Genomic DNA, 15752 nt, shown 5'->3' on the forward strand with positions numbered 1-15752 from the left:
CTTCGGAAAATCCCAAATATTCCAAAATAATTCTCCGTCCGTTTTTATCCCGTTTGATATTGGTTTTCTGCGAAACATAAAACATGCAACAGACATGAACTGGCACTGGGCACTGGATCAATATGTTAGTCCCAAAAATGATATAAAAAGTTGCCAAAAGTATATGAAAGTTGAATAATATTGGCATAGAACAATCAAAAATTATAGATACGACAGATGGCTGCAGGCGGCGAGAGGCCCGTCCTCGGACGGCGACGGCTTGGCGTGGCGGAGGCTAGGGCCGCGGGCGCTGCGGACGGCCCTTCGGGCGGCGGCGGCGGCTGCGGTCAGCGGCGGCCGGCTTGGCTGCGGTGGCGTGCATGCTGCCTTCCATCGGCGACGGCGGCATGGAGGGCCTGGTGGTTTTGTCGGCGGCACCTTCGATCAGATCTGTTCTGACCGGTGCAGCCGGCGGTGGTGGTCATCTCTTCCGTTAGAGGTGGTCGGGCTGAGGCTGGGTGTTCGGATCTCGGGATCCATCATCTGACACCAGCCGCGAGTCGGGAAGACGTAGTTGCTGATGAAGTCATGTACCTAGGGTAGGGTCATGAACCTGTCCAAGGTACCCTCCCCAAGGACATCTTTTAGAAGAAGCCGTCTTCTAGTCGACCAAGAGGAACTCCACTCGACGGACTAGAAGACACTCGACGAACCTGAAGACACTCGACCATGAAGACTCACTCGACCATCAGGAGTACAAGATCTACTCTGTATCCAAACGGTCTGTAATTAAGTAGTCTTAATGGTCATGATGACACTTTAGGCAGGGCGTTACCAGTAACGCCAAACCTTAATGTACTTTAAACCCTCTGCTACGTGGGCTGGTTGGGGTCTTGGCGTCCTTTATATAAGCCACCCCCTCCACTGGTAGAAGGGTTCACACCCCTGTAACTCTCACACACATAATCCAGTCGACCGCCTCCGGGCTCCGAGATGTGGGGCTATTACTTCCTCCGAGAAGGGCCTGAACTCGTAAAACACTTGTGTGCACAACTGCTCCATAGCTAGGATCTTGCCTCCCCATACCTACCCCCTATTCTACTGTCAGACTTAGAACCACGACAGTTGGTGCCCACCATGGGGCAGGTGTCTTAGCGACTTGTTGGAGAAGTTGCAATCTTTTCAATTCCCATCATCATGGTTTCAGGTGGAGTTTTGGTTGAGGGCCGCGAGATTCGTCTCGGCGCGCTCACATTCGTCGCCGACGACACTGCCTGGCTGCAGGAGGCTCCGCTCGACGTGGATGCGCTCCCGGTCCGCGGAGCTATGCACTTTCGAGCATGCGTCCGTGGCGTCCTTCTGCGGCAACCGTCGACTTAGTATCGGCCGGTTTTCGTGTCATCCTCCCTCCCAGCTTCCCGCCGGTGTAAGCGCTCCGGTCGGTCGAGGCTTCAGCGGTGGGTGAGGCACGCAGTGGCTCACCAGTCGACCACTGCCCAAGTCACGGCAATCGAGCCCGATGAATCTCTCTACGGCATGTTCAACTGGCTCCGCAGAGACTGCATCCGAATGCGACAAACAGTGATCCGGCGGTGGAGGTCCTGATGGTCAATGGGCCGCACGTTCCCCCCGGCTTTCCTGGCGCCGAGGGAGGTAATGGCGGAGGCGACCCGTCACACGACCATGAGGAGTACCGCCCCGAGCCCCTCGACTCGCACCAGAGGGAAGAGCTTCGCCACTGGAACATGGATGCGCTTTATACTCCGATCGTTGGAGAAACCCCCGAGGCTCGCGCCTTAGAGGACGCGCGCTTGGCCAACCTGGCTAAGTGCACTCGACTGGAGAACCTTCAGCAGGCACTCGACGAGCGCGCGCGGCAACGGATTCCAGACTCCAGTCGACGCCAGCTCTTTAAACCTCCGACTCAGGTATACCGCACTCCAATCCAGAATTTGGCAGCTGCAACACGTATAGCAGAGTCGATTCAGCCTTCCCTGTCATAGGCTGGCAGAGGCTTGATGCAGATCAGGGATTTGCTCCGGGCAGCTGGAGATCAGAATTCGGCTATGTCGCAGTCGCGGAACAGGATTCATAGCAGGTCCGTGGCGGCGAATACTGTCCAGTCAGCTCATAGCCCCAGATCGCCCCCGAGGCGTGAAGGGCATGGCGACCGACACGATCAGTACACGAACTATGAGCAGGATGATCACCGAGTCGATCGCAACGATCGACGTTGAGTTCCCACTCCTCCCCGGAGGGGTGGATCATATATGCCTCGACAGCAGGATGACAGACGCCAGTACAGTGGCGGGCGAAGAATTCCAGTCGACCCCAGAGAACCAGGCTTTGATGCGAGATCCATCATCCTTCAAGGTCTGGTCGACCGGAACAGAGCCCACAAAGAGGGTAACGACAGAGATGTTCCCACCAGCAGCCGAGTGCACATCTCCGGACCAGAGTGTTTTAGTAGAGCCATCAGAGCCGCGGTGATTCCTCCCAACTTCAGGTTGGCGACTGGAGTCAGCAAGTTCAACGGTGAGTCCAAGCCCGATACTTGGCTTGAGGACTATCGAGTGGATGTTCAGATCGGCGGTGGAAATGACGAGGTGGCCATGAAGCATCTGACTCTCATGTTGGAAGGGTCAGCCAGGGCATGGTTGAATCAGTTGACACCCAACAACATCTACACATGGGAGGACCTCTCCCGAGTGTTTGTCAGGACGTTCGAAGGAACGTGCAAGCGGCCGGCGGGACTGACAGAGCTACAATCTTGTGTACAGAAGTCGAATGAGACTCTGAGGGATTACATCCAGAGATGGATCACACTGCATCACACAGTAGAAAATGTATCTGATCACCAGGCAGTTTGCGCCTTCAAGGAGGGCGTAAAGTACAGAGAGCTAAGCCTGAAATTCGGTCGAACCGGAGACATGTCTCTGAGTCGAATGATGGAAATAGCCACCAAATACACCAATGGTGAGGAAGAGGATCAGCTCCGGAGCGGCAAGCACAAGTCAGTCGCCCAGGACACCGGAGGCGGGAATTCCAGTCGGAAGCAAAAGCGTAAAGCCGAGCCAGCCGCTCCTGGAGAAGCCTTGGCCCTGAACCAAGGAAAGTTCAAAGGGAAACCCAAGGGGCCTTGGAACCCCAAGAAAGTAAAAGATAAAGAAGGAAATGACGTGTTGGATTTACCATGTCACATCCACACCAAGAAAGACGAAGAGGGTAATTTCATCTACCCGAAGCATACCACTCGACAGTGTCGACTCCTGATACAGCAGTTCCAAGGGAAGCAGCCCAAGGACAAAGAAAAAGAGTCGGACAAGGTTGAGGACAAGGAGGATAGTGACGAGGAATATCCGCAGGTCAATTCCACCTTGATGATTTTTGCCGATGTTGAGAGGAAAAACTGACTGAAAGTTATAAACCGAGAGGTGAATATGGCTGCCCCGTCAACACTCAATTACCTGAAGTGGTCTCAGACTGCCATTACATTCGACCAATCTGACCACCCCACGCACATAGCCACCCCTGGGAGGAAAGGGCTGGTGGTCGACCCCGTCGTTGAAGGCACTCGACTGACCAAAGTGTTGATGGATGGCGGCAGCAGTTTGAATATACTGTATGCTGAGACGCTGAAAGGGATGGGCATTCCGATGTCCAGATTGAGCACAAGCAACATGAATTTTTATGGAGTCATCCCTGGCAAGAAGGCTGCATCACTCGGCCAGATTGCTCTTGATGTAGTTTTTGGCGATCAAAGAATTTCTGCAAAGAGAAGCTGACATTTGAGGTTGTGGATTTCCAGAGTGCCTATCATGCAATTTTGGGCAGGCCAGCTTATGCACGTTTTATGGCTCGACCATGTTACGTGTACCTCAAACTAAAGATGCCTGGCCCTAAAGGAGTGATCACAGTCACTGGTAACCGCAAGAAGGCAGAAGAGTGCTTCCGAAAAGGCTCAAAGATCGCCGATGCTTAGATGGTGGCAGGAACACCAAAGGAATGCAGACCCGAGTGATTTGTTGCGATCCAAAAAGCCCGCTACGGAATCAGCGTTTCAGTCGTCCGGTGAGACAAAACCCGTTCACATCCACCCGACCGACCCTAACGCTGCTCCGACTCATATCTCCACAACACTCGACCCCAAATAGGAAGAAGCGCTCATCCAGTTCCTCCCTGAGAACTGGGACATCTTTGCATGGAAACCTTCTGACATGCTGGGTGTACCCAGGGGACTGGCTGAGCATCGTCTACGAGTCGATTCAAAGGCAAAACCTGTGAAGGAACATCTGCGACGGTCCGCCGTCCAGAAAAGGAAGGCCATTGGCGAGGAAGTGGCTTTGCTCCTAGCAACAGAGTTTATCCGAGAGATTTACCACTCCGAGTGGCTCGCCAATGTCGTCATGGTCCCCAAAAAGGACAATTCGCTTCGCATGTGCATCGATTTTAAGCATATCAATCGGGCCTGCCCGAAAGATCATTTTCCTCTTCCCCGCATCGACCAAATAGTCGACTCGACTGCGGGATGTGAGCGACTTTCTTTCTTGGACGCTTATTCCGGGTACCATCAGATCCGTCTGTTTGGACCCGATGAGATCAAAACGGCTTTCATCACCCCATTCGGGTGCTTCTGTTATGTCACCATGCCATTCGGCCTCAAGAATGCCGGAGCCACGTTCATGAGGATGATTCAGAAGTGTTTGCTCACTTAAATCAGTCGGAATGTGGAAGCTTACATGGATGACATTATGGTCAAGTCACGGAAAGGTTCCGACCTGCTGACTGACCTTGCTGAAACATTTGCCAACCTCAGGAGGTACGATATCAAGCTTAACCCATCCAAGTGCACATTCGGAGTTCCTGGTGGAAAGTTACTCGGTTTTCTTGTTTCCGAACAAGGAATCGATGCAAACCCAGAGAAAGTAGGCACAATACTCCGAATGAAACGACCTGTGCGTGTGCACGATGTTCAGAAGCTTACTGGTTGCTTGGCCGCTTTAAGTCGATTCATCTCTCATCTCGGTGAGAAGGCATTGCCTCTTTACCGACTGATGAAGAGGTCAGACAAGTTTGAGTGGACTCCTGAAGCTGATGCAGCATTTGCAGAGTTAAAAACCCTGCTTTCCACCCAGCCGGTGCTTGCTGCCCCAATCAGCAAAGAGCCGTTGCTGCTTTACATTGCAGCCACAGGACAAGTCGTCAGTACTATACTTACGACCGATCGGGAAGAAGAAGGGAAAGCCTTCAAAGTTCAGCGCCCAGTATATTACATTTCCGAAGTCCTGACCCCATCCAAGCAATGATACCCTCATTATCAGAAGCTTGTATATGGGATTTATATGACCACGAAGAAAGTTGCTCATTACTTCTCTGACCATATTATCACAGTCGTCACCGACACCCCCTTATCAGAGATTCTGCACAATAGAGACGCAACCGGTCGAGTGGCAAAATGGGCGATTGAACTTCTTCCCCTAGATATCAGATTTTAGGCAAAGAAAGCTCTCAAGTCCCAAGCAATAGCAGATTTTCTCGTCGAGTGGACTGAACAGCAGTTACCGACCCAAGTTCACTTGGAGCACTGGACTATGTTCTTCGATGGCTCCAAAATGCTGAATGGTTCCGGTGCCGGAGTGGTCTTGGTTTCCCCCCGAGGAGATAAGCTCAGATATGTACTCCAGATTCACTTTGATTCCTCCAACAATGAAGCAGAATACGAAGCACTCTTGTATGGGTTGCGTATGGCCATTTCACTCGACGTCCGTCGCCTCATGGTCTACGGCGACTCGGACTTAGTGGTCAACCAAGTGATGAAGGAGTGGGACATCAGAAGCCAACCATGACTGGATACTGCAATGCAGTCGGAAAGCTGGAGAAGAAATTTGAGGGATTAGAGCTCCATCACGTTCCCCGACTGAAAAATCAAGCAGCCGATGACTTGGCAAAGATAGGTTCCAGGAGGGAAGCCATTCCGAGTGGCGTGTTTTTGGAGCATGTTCACACGCCGTCGGTTCAAGAAGATCCTTTCACTGAGGAAGCCCCGCAGCCAAAAAGCGCCACAGATCCGACTGAAGTCGAGGTCCCAACTGTGGTTGACTTAATCATGGAAGTTCTGGTCATCACTCCCGACTGGACAGTGCCCTATATCGCTTATATTCTGAGGAAAGAGCTCCCCGAGAATGAAGAAGAGGCTCGAGAGATCGTCCGCCGATCCAAAGCCTTCACCGTCATGAGGGGACAGTTGTACAAAGAAAGTGCGACTGGAGTCAACCAGAAATGCATAACACCGGAAGAAGGTCGAATGATTCTCAACGACATCCACTCGGGGACCTATGGCCATCATGAGTCCTCTCGGACCATCGTGGCTAAAGCATACCGAGCGGGTTTTTACTGGCCCAGAGCAAATGAGATGGCGAAAGAGATAGTCGACAAGTGTGAAGGATGTCAATTCTACTCCAATATGTCGCACAAACCCGCCTCAGCCTTGAAGACCATTCCACTCGTCTGGCCTTTCGCTGTATGGGGGTTGGATATGGTTGGACCACTGAGAACAGGCAGAAACAGCTACACCCATGTATTGGTAGCCGTCGACAAGTTCACTAAGTGGATTGAGGCTAAACCCATCAAGAATCTGGATGTCGGCACCGCCGTCAGTTTCATCAGGGAGTTGATATTCAGATATGCAGTTCCCCACAGTATCATCACAGACAATGGGTCAAACTTCGACTCCGAAGAATTCAGAGCCTTCTGCGCATCTCAGGGTACACGAGTCGATTATGCTTCAGTCGCCCACCCTCGGTCGAATGGGCAAGCAGAACAAGCAAATGGCTTAATTCTCAAAGGGTTGAAACCTCGACTAATGCGCGACCTCAAGCACACAGCTGGCGCATGGGTCGACGAACTTCCGTCGGTGCTTTGGGGATTAAGGACCACGCCAAACCGGTCGACTGGGAGGACTCCATTCTTCTTGGTCTACGGAGCTGAAGTAGTCTTGACAAGTGACCTGCTTCACAATGCACCCCGAGTCGAACTCTAGACCGAAGCTGAAGTAGAGCAAGCCCGACAGGACGCGGTCGACCTTCTAGAAGAAGAAAAAGAGATGGCCTTGATCCGATCGACCATTTACCAGCAGGACTTGCGTCGCTTCCATGCCAGAAATGTGAAGAGTCGAGCTTTCCAGGAGGGAGATTTAGTTCTCTGAGTGGATCAGCAGAAACCACACAAGCTTGCACCTACTTGGGAAGGTCCCTTCATCGTCACCAAGGTTCTCCATAATGGGGCATACCGCCTTTACAATGTCGAGCACCAGATTGACGAGCCCAGAGCATGGAACGCAGACTTACTCCGCCCTTTTTATACTTAAGTTTTTCACTCGGATGAGTTGTAATAAAAGTACTCCTGTAGTGTATTCATCAAATACAAGAGTTTCATAATTTTCTTAGCAATTGTTATTGCTTTTGCTCTCATAAATCTGTCCCCCAGTGGGTGGCTTAGCTGCGAACCCGTTTCACCTAAGCTTGTAAAAAAATCCTACCGAGTGGTAAGCCAGCCTTCCACTTGGAGGCTTAGCTGCGAATCCGTTTCGCCTAAGTTAAAACAAAATCCTACCGAGTGGTGAGCTAGCCTCCCACTCGGAGGCTTAGCTGCAGTCCAAGTACTTGCCTGAGTAAACAAAATCCTACCGAGTGGTAAGCCAGCCTTCCACTCGGGGGCTTAGCTGCAGCCCAGTGCTCGCCTAAGTTTTCAAAAATCCTACCGAGTGGTAAGCCAGCCTTCCACTCGGAGGCTTAGCTGCAGCCCAGGGCTCGCCTAAGTTTTTGAAAATCCTACCGAGTGATAAGCCAGTCTTCCACTCGGAGGCTTAGCTACAACCTAGTGTTCGCCTAAGAATAAAAGACACCGTACGCTTCGCAAGGAGGACGAGGCGCAGGTCGACCCCTGCTTCCTCCTTCCGAGCTACGTCACAAACACAACGTGCGTTCCGCAAGGAGGACGAAGCGCGGGTTGACTGCTACCTTCTCCTCCAAAGCCGTGCCACGAAAATCCTACCGAGTGGAGAGCAAACCTCCCACTCGGGGGCTTAGCTGGAGCCCAGTGCTCGCCTAAGTTTCTAAAAAACCTACCGAGTGGCGAGCAAACCTCCCACTCGGGGGCTTAGCTGCAGCCCAGTGCTCGCCTAAGTTTCTAAAAAACCTACTGAGTGGAGAGCAAACCTCCCACTCGGGGGCTTAGCTGCAGCCCAGTGCTCACCTAAGTTTCTAAAAAACCTACTGAATGGAGAGCAAACCTCCCACTCGGGGGCTTAGCTGCAGCCCAGTGCTCGCCTAAGTTTCTAAAAAAACCTACCGAGTGGAGAGCAAACCTCCCACTCGGGGACTTAGCTACAGCCCAGCGCTTGCCTAAGTTTCTAAAATCCTACCGAGTGGAGAGCAAACCTCCCACTCGGGGGCTTAGCTGCAACCCAGCGCTTGCCTAAGTTTCTAAAATCCCTTCGAGTGGAGAACAAGTTTCTCACTCGGAGGCTTGGTTGCAACCAAGCACTCGCCCAAACATGACGAGCACAAGTCGACTGCGATTTGTGCTTCACTCCTACCTGCAAAAGAGCATTACAGATGCTAGTACATATTCCAACCCAGAGAAGATGGTTGTCCGAAAGAAGCAAACATATTTCAACGGCAAATCAAGTTCGGATAACGTCCTACGGACCCAGAAGTGCTCAGGCATCAAGCCTGTTAAAGTTTGGCGGTTACAAAAATCACTCGGCATTCCGAGGCAAATTCGAATCATCGAGCATAGATGTTTTTACCCCTCCTGCGGAGGGCTGGAAGGCGCAACAAACTCGTCCAGGTCGATCCCATCTGCGATCCGAGTGGCAGCCGCGATGAAGGTCTCCATGAAAGAACGGAAGTCATGCTTCCTAGTTTTAGCCACCTTGAGAGACACCAGCTTGTCTTCTCTCGCTTCCTTGCAGTGGACGCGGACCAAAGACAGAGCGACATCAGCACCGCACCTGGCAGAAGACTTCTTCCATTCTTGCACTCGACTCGGAACTTCATTGAGTCGAGTCATCAGTGACTCAAGGTCGTTCTAAAGCATTTCTTCTGGCCAGAGCGATGTGTCGATGCGTGATGTTGCGGCCTTCAATCTTGCAAGGTAATCGACCACTGAAGCAACGCGAGACTCGAGGCGGAGCACGTTCATAGCGGTTTCATCCTTGACCGGAGAATTGATGGGATCCAAGCTAGTCTCCACTCGACTAGTCTCCTCTTCAAAGTTTTGGCGGAATTCTGTGGACATGATTCAAGGATAAGCTAATGCCCTTACAGCAAGTCAGTAATTACCAATCGGAGATAAGGAGTTACCTTCGAGCATGAGGAATAGCTTCTTGGCGAGTCCTCCGAGATAAACCTCCAAGTCATTCTTCTTTCCCGCCAGTTCGCCAGCTTTGTCGCTCAGGACCATGTTGGCGTTCTTCAGTCGAGTGACTTCTTGGTTGGCCACGTCGAGAGCAGCTTTCAGATTAGTGTTTTCCTCTTCAAGTTTGTTAACAGAAGCCAACTTTTCTTCTGCAAGTTTTGTCTTGTCCGAAGCCGCTTTCTGCGCCTCGGCGAGGTCAAGATCCTTCTTCTTCAGAGCATCCCTCAGTTTTTCTGCGAAAATCACAATAAGATCAGACTCGGAGACAGGCAAGAAGCAAAGACAGTCGTCAAGATTCTCACCAAACATACCTTTTGCCTCCTCCTTCGACTTTGTAAAGTTCTCTTGGACAAGCTTCTGGTCAAGTTCAAGCTGGATATGCTTGTTCTCCAATTCGGTATAACGAGAAAGAAGGTCACAAGATTTCTGCGAAAGTTCAGTCGACAGACATCAACGACAGATCACTTTCGAGTGACTAAAAGAAAAATCGTAGTATTTCTAAGACTACAGCTGAATCTAAACATTCAACTGTAGTCTCGGGGACTACACCCAGTGGGTGCACTCAGCGTGCCCCCACTAGTTCTATCAGCTAGACTCAGAGTCGACCAGTCGACCGGAAGCAGTTAACTGTCAGCAGTAAAAAAAATCTAGACCATAGCCGACTGCAAGCAATCGACCACGGTCTCGGGGACTACACCCAGTGGGTGCACTCAGCGTGCCCCCACCAGTTTTATTGTTCCACTCGACCATGCTCGAGTGAAACAAGTAAAGTGAGAAATCCCAAGACACAATGACTACAGTCGACTGCCAGCAGTCCACCGTAGAATTGACACACCCAGTGGGTGCATGACAAACATCAAGATTTCCAGTCGATGTTTAACTAACCTGGACATTACTCTGGAGAGCTGAACTCGCGTCATAAGCTGCTTGGCTGGCGGTTCGGATCGCCTTCACCTGCTCCATCATAATCCCGGCCTGGCATATGGCTTCCTTGGCAGCGCTTGCTTGGTCCTCCGGGACGTGGTAGGTGGAGAAGAGAGAAGGCGGGTCAGCACTCAACGACGAAGGGCGGGCAACCGTCAACGGCTCCGCAAAGGACACAGTAGCCCGAGCAACGTTGCTCCCCTCTGGAATCTGTGGTCCAGGTGCTGACACAACCTGAGCAGCCTTGCCAACAGTCGCCTTCCTGCTCCTCCTCTGCCTCAGTGGCGCTTCATCTTCATCATCAGGGAGATTGATGACAACGCTAGGTGGAGCTGCAGAAGAAGTTCAAAGTCAAAAATAAAGATTCAATCGACCAAAAGCAAAACCCCGCAGATCATACCAGGATGAGAAGTAGCAGCATCTTCCATTTCTTGATCCTCATGCCTGGTTGAAGTCTCAGAAGTAGCAGCGCTGCGATTTCAAATATCAGTCGGTCAGTGGTTGAGTCGACCAAGAATGAAAGACATGAGTTATGCCGTTACCAAGAAACAGTCGGAATCTCCATCCTCATCTTCGGTAAGGCCTTCGCCGGTTTTGTCGGGGCCGCTCGGGGTTGCTTCGACGCCTTTTCAGTCGGCGCCGATGAAGTTGTCCGAGGATGTTTCGTCGACTGCCCAGCAGGCACGACTCCCTTGCCCCGTTCGGCCGCAGGGTCGTGGGCGAGCTTGGACCTCCTTTCGAAATGAGGAGGCGCAACTTCCTCCTCCTTTTCCTCCTCATCGGAGCCTGCATCTTCATCACCCTCATCGGCGTCCGACTCCCACTCCTCTTGGCTTTCGCCTCCGCTTCCTTCCTCCTCTTCGGCCTGTGCTTGCGCCCCGTTGGGCATCGAGTACAACTCGGTGGTTTCCTGAAAGACAACAAGCAATATAAAAGTCAATCGACTGATCTACGACAAAACAGAACGGACGAAACAATTGGAGAAAAGTGTTCGTACCTTGTCCGCCTCATAAGAGTGGTCGAGTGGCGGGATCCTCCTGTCTCCATGAGGGTTGTCCTTGTTCCCCGTAATGGCAGTCATCCACCTCTCCAGTGTGGCATCATCGACCTCCTCTGGGTGGACCCAACTGGTGTCTTCAGTATCAGAGTACAACCACATTGGGTGGCCCCGGTACTGGAGCGGTTGGATGCGCCGCCGAAGGAAAACCTCCAGAATGTCCATGCCAGTCACACCGTCTCGAATCAATTGGACTACTCGCTCCATCCACATTTTAACCTGAGCCTTCTCCTCCGGAACTACTTTCAGAGAGGATGGCTTGTTCACTCGACTCATAGAGAAGGGAGGGAGCCCAGTCGACTACCTTGGCGTCGACTGGTCTTGGCAGTAGAACCAGGTCGACTGCCACCCTCTGACTGACTCGGGAAGGGTCATAGCTGGGAAAGCGATCTTACTCCTCATCTGGACCCCGAGACCCCCACACATCTGGATTACCTGAGTTCTCTCGTCATTGAGGCTGGCCTTTTTCACCGTCTGAGAACGACAAGTGAATATGTGTTTGAAGAGGCCCCAGTGCGGCCGACAACCCAAGAAGTTTTCACACAAAGATACAAAGGCGCGAGATAGGCAATGGAATTGGGGGTAAAGTGATGAAGCTGAGCTCCAAAGAAATTCAGAAACCCTCGAAAGAAAAGGTGCGGTGGCAGAGAGAACCCTCGATCTACATGAGTCGCCAAGAGGACACACTCACCCTCCTGAGGCTGTGGCTGCCACTCCATCCCCGGGAGCCTCGCCGCCCCGTGCGCAATCAGGCCTTCGTCGGCCAGGTCGTCGAGATCCTTTTGGGTGATGGTCGAGCGGATCCAATCACCCTGGATCCAACCTTGCGGCAAACGGGACAGCGACGAGGATCCCCCTCGGCTGGTCGCTCTCCCCTTCACCTTCGCCGTCACCGTCGCCTTCTTCGCCCGCTCCAAAGCCGCCGTCTTCTCTTTCACCATTGTCGCCGACGACGCTGGAACGGAGCAGCGGCGTCAAGTAGTTGGTGGGCGCAGCAGATGAATCTGGAGGCGAGGGAGGAGAAAATGAGGAGGCACTATTCAAAAAACCTCCGTCGGTTTCCTTATATTGAGTCACTTCCGAGTGACCGACATGTAGGCCCAGGCGATCCTGTCAAATCCCGAAACAGTCGCGCAGGCGATACATGGCGAAAAAGGCGGCGCGGGAATCAAGGCGTCCCTGCCTTATCCCATCTGAGTACCACGGTCTTCTCCGCTTCGCGCGCTTCCCAAAATTTCGGATCCCACTAAATTCGCTAATCACAGGGCAACTTGTCAGACGAAAGATCTCCTGCGATCCGTCGCTCAGAAATCTCCAAGTTCATAAAGTTCACTCGACAAATATAAAGAATGGATAAAGGCGACTGAACGAAAGTTGACACCCTCACTGGAAAGTCATTGATCCAAGGCAAAACACCTTTACAGCACCAGAAAGCAGGTCGGAAAGATTGCCAACTCCTTCCTCACTCAAACCTCGATCCATTCGGGGGCTACTGATGAAGTCATGTACCTAGGGTAGGGTCATGAACCTGTCCAAGGTACCCTCCCCAAGGACATCTTTTAGAAGAAGACGTCTTCTAGTCGACCAAGAGGAACTCCACTCGACGGACTAGAAGACACTCGACGAACCTGAAGACACTCGACTATGAAGACTCACTCGACCATCAGGAGTACAAGATCTACTCTGTATCCAAACGGTCTGTAATTAAGTAGTCTTAATGGTCATGATGACACTTTATGCAGGGCGTTACCAGTAACGCCAGACCTTAATGTACTTTAAACCCTCTGCTACGTGGGCTGGCTGGGGTCTTGGCGTCCTCTATATAAGCCACCCCCTCCACTGGTAGAAGGGTTCGCACCCCTGTAACTCTCACACACATAATCCAGTCGACCACCTCCGGGCTCCGAGACGTAGGGCTGTTACTTCCTCCGAGAAGGGCCTGAACTCGTAAAACACTTGTGTGCACAACTGCTCCATAGCTAGGATCTTGCCTCTCCATACCTACACCCTATTCTACTGTCAGACTTAGAACCACGACGAACCACGATAGTTGCCGGTGAAAACTGAGCCGACGGCGGGCGATGGCGGCGTTCCACGTCGTTACCTTGATGAAGGCATCGTCATGTGACTACCGTCGACCCACTCGTATTGCTCCCGGGGAACCCTAGAATCTGGTGTTCCAGACCGGACGATGGCGGCACTGCGGTGTCGTTTCTCTCTTGGGAGCATCGTTTTGTGGAGCAGCGCTGGAAGTCAGAGGCAGGAGGTGGAGCAGCTTCGTCTTGCATGGAGCTTCGGTGGAGATGTCAAGTCATGCCTGACCGACAGATGCTACGCTTGGTCATGCCTGGTCGGCAGGTGCTACGCACGACAGATCCTCCAAGGGCTTCAAGCTGTGTCGGCTGGTGGTACTTGGCAGCATGGCGCTGAGGTGTATCAGTGGTGACCGCGACGTGTTCAGCTGTTTGCGCGCAGGGAGGAGGTGTCGTTGGGCGCCGTGGTGGCGTCGATGATAGCTGGACCGAGCAAGGTTGATGCATCAGTACAGTTCTGAAGATGGAGCGGTGGCAGTTGGCGGCGGCGGCCTCTGAGAGCACGCCGGACCAGTGTGTGCCCCAGACCCGGCAAGTGGCTAGGTTGGGGTCTCAGGTCTTAGATGTTAGGCTTGGCTGCGATGTCTGGTTGGTATTAGGCCCAGGCTATCTGCGCCCCTTCATCAACTGGATAGGTGTAGCGACAGTTTGTTGCTTAGACGGCGGCTTTAGTCTTACTGTTGTGTGACTTTGTAAGGTCTTGTGAGAATAATTAATAAAATGGCCGTATGCATCGCCCAGATGCAGAGGCCGGAGGTCATCCTCTTTTTCTAAAAAAAAAAATCTTCTAGCTTGTCAGCCAGATGAAAACAGAAGGACCACATTTATCATTGAGTTGATTTCCTTCCGTCGGTCTCTTGGGGCAGCCGCAGCCACCCACGGCCACCAACCAAAATGTTTGATATGAGCCATGGGGGTTGCCAATAGGTCTCCTCCTCGAGAGAAGATTTTCCCAGGACAAGTTCAAATCTCGGTTGAGGGTAATTTCGCCATCATTCCGATGGATATTCTCAAATTTCTAGTCCAATTCATCAATAATATGGAGAAGACACTCCTAAAAGTAACTGGCGGCCGTGTGAACTTTATTTCGCCAAATATGCATAGACATGGATGGTCGATGCTCATCCCACCACTCTTTGACACCATGCCAACAAAACCATTATGTTGCAACAGTTCGTGTAGAAATTTAAACAACGGCTTATTACCTAGATCACAAGCTGCTACTCCCTCCGTCTGAAAAAGCTTGTCCCAAGTATGAGGGATGTACTTGGGACAAGTTTTTTCCGGACGGAGGGACTATGGAGTTTATTAAATGAGTTGTGTGTTGAGAGACTGAAATCGTTCAAGGCACATATACTATAAGAGGTAATTTGACATTTTGATCATCTTCGCTAGCTGTAGCGCTGTACTACAAGTGGCCTCAACATCATTGGCAAACGAAGTATCACATCAACAATCTCACGGTATGTTATGTACTACAGCCCTTTTCTTCTGCTTCATGTTTTGAGGAAAAAAAAAGAGTTAGCATTCCACACGCTAACTGTCGGCCGGTTGTCACAGCCCTCAACCCTCATATAAATTACGAATGATATGCACGTCAGGTTAGCTTTAACGTCTCTGCTAACTGAAAGCTAGCTGATGATCAGACGTGACAAATGAACAGGTCAAAGAGACGACGCAATTGAAGGGTACGACGCTTCCTGGAGCGTACGTAAGTACGTCCCACCTGCTAAAAGCTCATACTGCCTTTCTTTTCCTTTCTTTTTTTTCCGAGGGAAGTTGACACTCCAGGAAGTGGAAATTTCTCGCGCTGGAAGTATATTTATTCATTTTCTAGCTAAAAGCCCTAACGGATTTGAAGAAGTATATTTATTCGCACAGGCGAAACGTTCTTAAAATTAACTGACCTCTCAACGACCGGAAAACCAGACGTTCCCATCTGCAACTGGTAGGGTAAAGAAAGAAACACGGAGCTGGCTACGTCAATTAGCTGCTCAATCTCGCTATTACGAAATAACTAGCTCCAGCTTATGCGCATGACCGGAGCTGCTAGCTGTTTGTTACTACAAATTATCCTATTTGTGTATTATATCATTATCGACGACGCCCTTCTATTTGTTTTGAATTTACTGTTCACTGAAAATTCAATCTCACATTCCACACGCTAATTGTCGGCCGGCTCGCATGCGTTACCACAGCCCTCCTATAAATTACCAAGGATATGCACGTCAGGTTAGCTTTAACATCTCAGCTATCTAAGCTATGTTATCTAAAAAAAA

This window comes from Triticum aestivum, chromosome 1B (assembly GCF_018294505.1).
Source record: "Triticum aestivum cultivar Chinese Spring chromosome 1B, IWGSC CS RefSeq v2.1, whole genome shotgun sequence".
Taxonomy (NCBI): domain Eukaryota; kingdom Viridiplantae; phylum Streptophyta; class Magnoliopsida; order Poales; family Poaceae; genus Triticum; species Triticum aestivum.